Consider the following 7,454-nt stretch of genomic DNA (forward strand, 5'->3'; position numbering starts at 1 on the left):
TCTCTCAAATAAATAAATCCTTTAAAAAAATAAAATAAAATAAAATCTTAGGGGCACCTGGGTGGCTCAGTCATTAAGCGTCTGCCTTCGGCTCGGGTCGTGATCCCAGGGTCCTGAGATCGAGCCTCACATCAGGCTCCCTGCTAGGTGGGGAGCCTGCTTCTCCCTTTCCCACTCCCCCTACTTGTATTCCCTCTCTCACGGTGTCTCTGTCAAATAAATAAATAAAATCCTTAAAAAAATAATAAAATCTTAAAAAAAAAAATCTTGGGGAGCCTGTGTGGCTCAATCGGTTAAGTGTCTGCCTTGGGCTCAGGTCATGATCCCAGCGTCCTGGGATCAAGCCCCGCACTGGGCTCCCTGCTCAGTGGGGTGTCTGTTTCTCCCTCTACCCCTCCCCCTTGCTTGTGCTCTCTCTCACATTCTCTAATAAATAAAATCTTAAAAAAAAAAAAAACTTTCCAAGCTTCTAATGTACAACTGGGGGATGTCAAACTACTACTATGGAATTAGTGGGCCTCAAAGTGTGATGTCAAGACCAGCAGCAGCATCACCTGAGAACATCACAAATGCAAATTCTCAAGGTCATTCCAGACCTATAGAACCAGAAATTTCGTTCAGAAAGACAAGTTTGTGTTTTTTATTCTTTTAAGTAATCTCTACCCTCAATGTGGGGCTCAAACTCATGACCGTGAAATCAAGAGTCACACACTCCACTAAATGAGTCAGCCAGGTACCCTAGATCGGACTCCCTGCTCAGTGGCGAGTCTGCTTGTCTCTCTGCCCCTCCATCCTCCCCCCCCCCCCGCTCGTGCATGCACACCCGCACTCTCTCTCAAAACAAACAAACAAACAAACAATAAATAAATAAATAATCTAGTTGGTGAGGGCGCCTGGGTGGCTCAGTTGGTTAAGCAACTGCCTTCGGCTCAGGTCCTGATCCTGGAGTCCCAGGATCGAGTCCCGCATAGGGCTACCTGCTCAGCAGGGAGTCTGCTTCTCCCTCTCCCGCTCCCCCCTCTTGTGCTCTTTCTCTCACTCTCTCTCTCTCAAATAAATAAAATCTTTTAAAAAAAAATCTAGTTGGTGAGCATCCTTTCAGTGTTTTCTATTTGTTTTGCATCACTGTCATCCACTAGAAATGGCTGTATCATGCTTTTATCACAGAACATTGAGATATAAACGACTATGTAAAAGCAACACAGCATTGTAATTATAGCACCTCAATTATCCTGTTCAGCTACAGAATCCAGTATTATGGTACTCTGAAAGAAAACTCCTTAAGGGCCAGGATGGTTTTGGTTCCAACATTTTTTGAAATAAATGCCTTCTAAAATGCAACACATACCTCCCATCTTTGAGAAATACAGTACAACAAACATCATTTAACTTCTGATTCTACATCAGTTATTGTAACCATGTGATGCGTAAAGTGGGAAATTTGTCTGTATTCTTTTTGTTTTTTGCTGTTTTTGTTTTGTTTTGTTTTTTTCCTAAAGTAAACTCTACACCCAACATTGGGCTCAGACTCAAGACACAAGATCAAGAGTCCCATGCTTTACCAACTGTGCCAGCCAGGCACCCCAGTCTGAATCTATTCTAACCCCAGGACATACCTAGGAACTTCTTTCCTAAATATATCAATCCTGTCTTTCCTGTCCCTGGCCTCTTTCTCTAAAGTGGCACCATTTATGTATCTGCACTTCTGGGCAGCACAGTATGGCTACTTTTCAAAATTAGTTTCTTGGGGCGCCTGGGTGGCTCAGTTGAGCGTCTGCCTTCGGCTCAGATCGTGATCCCAGAGTCCTGGGATCGAGCCCCACATCCAGCTCCCTGCTTGGTGAGGAGACTGCTTCTCCCTCTGCCTGCAGCTCTGCCTGCTTGTGATCTCTCTGTCAAATAAATAAAATCTTAAAAAAAAAAAAAAAAGGTCTCTTTGTTTTTTTCCCAAAAATAGTTTCTGAACCCAAGGACAATGCAATGTTTCAAACTGTCATTTATTTTATTTTTATTTTTTAAAGATTTTATTTATTTATACATGAGAGACAGAGGCAGAGGGAGAAGCAGGCTCCCCGCAGAGCAGAGAGCCCGATGTGGGACTCGATCCCAGGGCCTGGGATCATGACCTGAGCCGAAGGCAGACACTCAACTAACTGAGCCACCCAGGCGTCCCCAAACTGTCATTTATTTTAAAATCATCTGCACAGGGGCACCTGGGTGGCTCAGTTAAACATCCGACTCCTGATTTCTGCTCAGGCTGTGATTTTGGAGTCATGACACTGAGCCCCGTCTGGGGCTCCACGCTGAGCATGGAGTCAGCTTGAGACTCTCTCTCTCTCCCCGCCTCCCCCTGCTCATGCTAAATAAATATACATAAAATCCTTTTAAAAAATAAAAAAATAAAAATCATCTGCATTATTTTTAACTCATTCATGAGTTTAATGGGGGGACAGGGGGGCTTCCCACCAAGCCCTTGAGTAGCTTAAGCCCTCAAACCTCGATTTTCAGCAGTCTGCATAATGACTTCTAGGATAGCTTGAGTGATTAAGAGCCGACCCTACCCACATGCCAGCATCCACTCATGTCAGCATGCATTTTATCAGGGAGAGAGGAAAGGAAGGAAAGAAAGAAGAGGGCCTACTTCCTGAGTATTAACAAAAAAGTGGTAATAAATTGCCAAGTGAATGTTCCCATCTCAAATTCTTCAGTCCCTAACCCTACTTTAATGTGGCTCTTTCCCAACCATGTTCAGCTGCATTAGTCCCACCTATCCTCTCTGGAAAGAATCAAGTGAAGTCTCAAGAGACCTTCTGAGGGAAAGGGTATGCAGAGGAGATGCCTTCTCCTTTTGGCTTATTTCCTCTTCATAAGACCCAGTGAGAAAGGGAAAGAAAGGTGTCAAACCATAGGTTAACTGACCTCACCATCCTTGGGGATACAAGTTCAATAAGCCAAGTCATATTGACCACAACCAGTCACAAAAATCAAGAATCTTTTATTCTTGATACTCTAAGCCAAAACATTACCTAAACCAAAATGTCAGTTTACTCATTTCTTATTTTAAGATTTATTTATTTGACAGAGAGAGAGACAGCGAGAGAGAGAGAACACAAGCAGGGGGAGTGGGAGAGGGAGAAGCAGACTTCCTGCTGAGCAGGAAGCCTGACACACAGCTCGATTCCAGGACCCTGGGATCATGACCTGAGCCGAAGGCAGACACCTAACCAACTAAGCCACCCAGGGACGCCTCATTTCTTATTTTCAAGCACAGAAAAGCCATAATGATGGTCAATGCAGGAAAATCTCCGACTCCAAGCTGTGAAAAGAACTTCAAGAAATTCCATATATAACAACACTCAAAAATGTTACCTAGTTCAATTCATAATCACTTGAAAGTTTTAGTTCATATCTCACAAAACTTCACAAATCTCCAATTCTTACTGAAGACAGATAAGAATATTTCAAGTTATTCTCATTTTTCACATTTCTGCATGAACTACTTAAACATTGGACACTCAATTGTTATAAATATTTCACAACTAATTTATAGAAGTTCAGTATATCCATTATTAAACCATTCCAAGACAGCTATATCATCTCTAGCTATTACTGTAAGCCAAAAATATAAATACTGATTTTTAAGTATTTAAGACCCACAGTTTTTCACTATAGTTCTCCAACCTTCCTCATGAAAGAGAATATAGTCTGAGTTTTTAAAAAAAAAAAAAAAAAAACGTGTAGGGGTGCCTAGGTGGCTCAGTCAGTTTAAAGTCTGCTTTCAGCTCAGGTCATGGTCCCAGGGTCCCGGGAATGTGCCCCACATCAGGTGCTCCTGCTCAGCAGGGAGTCTGCTTCTCCCTCTCCCTCTGCCTGCTGGTCTTGTGCTCTCTCTCTGTCAAATAATCTTTTTAAAAATAAATAAAAATAAAATGTATTTGTTTTATTCTAATGGCAACTTCATTACCATTTCACTCACACCAAAAGCAACTTTTAAAATGTCAGTTACCTGAAGAATGTATCAAAATATAGTCATGCGATCCATTCAAATGTTAACACACCTGTCACTTATACACCAGGCTCAGTTTTCATTCAAATACCAAATACAAAAATCCTTAATAAGGAAATCTCCTACCACTACTATCGAGAAAATATTCCCTATCCTTTCCCTTCTCAGAAGTATGTGTATAGGGGCGCCTGGGGTGGCTCAGTGGCTCAGTCATTAAGCGTCTGCCTTCAGCTCGGGTCATGGTCCCAGAGTCCTGGGATCGAGCCCCGCATCGGGCTCCCTGCTCTACGGGAAGCCTGCTTCTCCCACTCCCACTCCCCTGCTTGTGTTCCCTCTATCGCTCTCTCTCTGTCAAATAAATGGATAAAATCTTAAAAAAAAAAAAAAAAAAGAAGTATGTGTATAAAAACCTGCTCAACTATTCCCTACATCTACATTAATCTCAAAAACAAAGGCTTACAAAAATTACCATCTAAGCACTCTGGGAAACTGCATGTTCTATCTTGTAACCAATGACTATTTCAGCTGTGTATCTCAAAAAGATTACAGGGACGCCTGGGTGGCTCAGTCATTGGGCGTCTGCCTTCCGCTCAGGTCATGATCCCAGAGTCCTGGGATCGAGCCCTGCATCGGGCTCCCTGCTTGGCGGCGGGAAGCCTGCTTCTCCCTCTCCCACTCCCCCTACTTGTGTTCCCTCTCTCGCTACCTCTCTCTCTGTCAAATAAATAAATAAAATCTTTAAAAAATAATAAAAATAATAAGTTTAAAAAAAAGATTACACTCACTGCCTCCATTTCCTCACTAAACATCTCCTTAACTTTTAGTGTGGTTTCCCTCACCCTCACTCCAACAGTAGGAAAAATGCTATTCCCCAGGTCACTACTGACCTCCACCTAACTGTCAAATCTTTTTTTTCTCATTCTTTCACCTGTCTCTGGCATTCAACACATTTCATAATTTATTCCTTTGGTCTCAGACACCACACCACCCTGGTTCTCTTTTTTCCTAAGATCCTCAGCCACATGACATCATTCTCCCAGGCCTGACTTATAAAATTGTTCATTCTTGAGCACATTCTCCCTTCCCACAGAAATTTTATGCTGTACTGGCATCAATAATTACCTCCAACTTCAAAGCAAAAGTGAAAAATCTTATGTTTCTCCAAAGATTCAGCACACATCTAACTGCCTACTAGGTATCTACACTTACAACGGAACTCATCCAAAAGCACCTCGTTTGAAGACTTATGAAATTTTCCAAGGGACCAATATTTTTCAGTGTTCCAGAGTGCGAAACCTTTAAACCATTCTTTTAATGCCACCATTTCTTCTCATACCCATTTAAGTCACAAGATTTAAGACCTTGGGGCACCTGGGTGGCTCAGTTGGTTAGGCATCTGCCTTCGGCTCAGGTCATGATCCTTGGGATCGAGCCCCACATCTCCCTCTGCCACTCCCCTCTACTGTGTGCGTGCTCGCGCACGCTCTGTGTTAAATATCTTTAAAAAAAAAAAAAAGATTTAGGACCTTATATCTATGCCTTCCTTTACAATTCTGTCTGCCATCAACTCTGTGTAAGTACCTGAATTAAGGATCGTTGTATTTAAAGCCTCCTTGTCTTGGGCGCGTGGGTGGCTCAGTTTGTTAAGTGACTGCCTTCAGCTCAGGTCATGATCCTGGAGTCCCAGGATTGAGTCCCGAATTGGTGTCCCTGCTCAGCAGGAAGTTGGCTTCTCCCTCTGACCCTCCCCCCTCTCATGCTCTCTCTCTCTCTCAAATAAATTAAAAAAAAAAAAGCCTCCTCGTCTTACAGGAATAGTTATATAGCCCTCGTCCAGTACTACTTCTGATATGTCAGCGTCACATACATAACCCAGCAATTATAAGGTAACTTCATCAACTATATTATTAGTAATTGCCTCCTCTCTGGTTCACGGAAACTTCCTGCCCTCATATACTTGTCTGAACTACCTTAATTGTGAAACTGATTGCAAAGTGGCCCGCTTAATCTTCTAGAATACTGCTAAAATCCACCATCATCTGTTTACAAAGCAACTCCTTGATAAAATACAAACTCTTGGGGCACCTGCGTGGCTCAGATGGTTAAGCGTCTGCCTTCGGCTCAGGTCATGATCTCCATGTCCTGGGATTGAGCCCCATGTCAGGCTCCCCTGCTCAGCAGGGAGTCTGCCTCTCCCCCTCTCTCTGCTCTCCACCCCCATGCTCTCTCTCTTTCTCAAATGAACAAACAAAATCTTAAAAACAAAAACGAATAAAAACCTCTTTATTCCTTTCTGATTCCTACACTTTGGTCAAACTGTCCTTGCCATACTCCCAAATTGCACCTTTTTGCCTCCACCTTCCACAGGCACGTTTTCTCAACAGCATACTGAACATACCCCATTTTCTTATTTTCTGTCCCTTAATACACACAGCAATTACTCTCTACTTGATGTCCATAACTCCATGGCATTTTAGGGCATTTTAGGCCCTACTTAACAGCAGCTTGAGTCCTTACGTGTAATTTTCATATAATTTTATAGCTTTCTTCTGACTCTGTTCTCACAGTGTGCTATCAATTGACACTTCTCAGTGTTGTATGCCTGACCTCCTTATAGATGCACCTAAATTGGCAGAGGGCTTAGAGATCAGTTCACCATGCCAACTAAAACAGCGAGTAAAATCAGAATGAAAAACCAAAGCAAAGGCAGCATTTCTTTTAAACCACAGAATCAGGGCGCCTGGGTGGCTCAGTCGTTAAGCGTCTGCCTTCGGCTCAGGTCATGATCCCAGGGTCCTGGGATCGAGCCCCGCATCGGGCTCCCCGCTCTGCGGGAGGCCTGCTTCTCCCTCTCCCACTCCCCCTGCTTGTGTTCCCTCTCTCGCTCTGTCAAAATAAATAAAATATTTAAAAATAAAATAAAATGAAACAATTAAACAGAGTGCCTGGGTGGCTCAATTGGTTAAGAATCTGCCTTCGGCTCAGGTCATGATCCCACAGTCCTGGGATCGAGGCCTGCATTGGGCTCTCTGCTCGTCAGGGAGTTTGCTTCTCCCTCTCTCTCTCTCCCTCTATGTTCTCCCTCCTATCTCTCTCTAATAAACAAAATATTTAAAAAATTAAAAAAATTAAAAATAGCTCAAATTGTCTAAAAAATAACCCCACAATATCTTCTGTGGTAATAAAATAGCAAAAGCCCTATATTAGCAAGATTTTTATTCTTGTAATCACCGTCTGGACTGTTCTGTAATATACAGGGGTATTCTCCCACCATTACCTTAGCACTCCCAATCACAAGGAATTAAAAAGATACTAAATAAACTGAAGTACCAAAGCTAAGAATTTTCAAGAGGTCATCTGGTCTCCAGCAATTCAAAGAAGTGTTTCACGGTCGGTCGATACACCAGGAAACTTCTAATCAAAATAAAATGAGCCCCTGACTGGGGAA

General features: G+C 42.7%; 1 protein-coding gene and 1 long non-coding RNA gene across 2 annotated transcripts in view; both read right to left on the bottom strand.

Annotated features, from left to right (window-relative positions):
- LOC145717046 (uncharacterized) overlaps positions 1–1,004 on the bottom strand; it is an 8,826-nt gene extending 7,822 nt beyond the window's left edge. Inside the window, exon 1 of the long non-coding RNA XR_014140023.1 lies at positions 58–1,004. This is a non-coding gene — a long non-coding RNA (uncharacterized LOC145717046). The remainder of the gene's footprint in view (positions 1–57) is intronic.
- LOC102728118 (ubiquitin-associated protein 2-like) overlaps positions 1–7,454 on the bottom strand; it is a 92,471-nt gene that overhangs the window by 76,136 nt on the left and 8,881 nt on the right. The window lies entirely within an intron of this gene.

Source organism: Leptonychotes weddellii, chromosome 14, assembly GCF_054177405.1.
Source record: "Leptonychotes weddellii isolate Sample4059 chromosome 14, ASM5417740v2, whole genome shotgun sequence".
Taxonomy (NCBI): domain Eukaryota; kingdom Metazoa; phylum Chordata; class Mammalia; order Carnivora; family Phocidae; genus Leptonychotes; species Leptonychotes weddellii.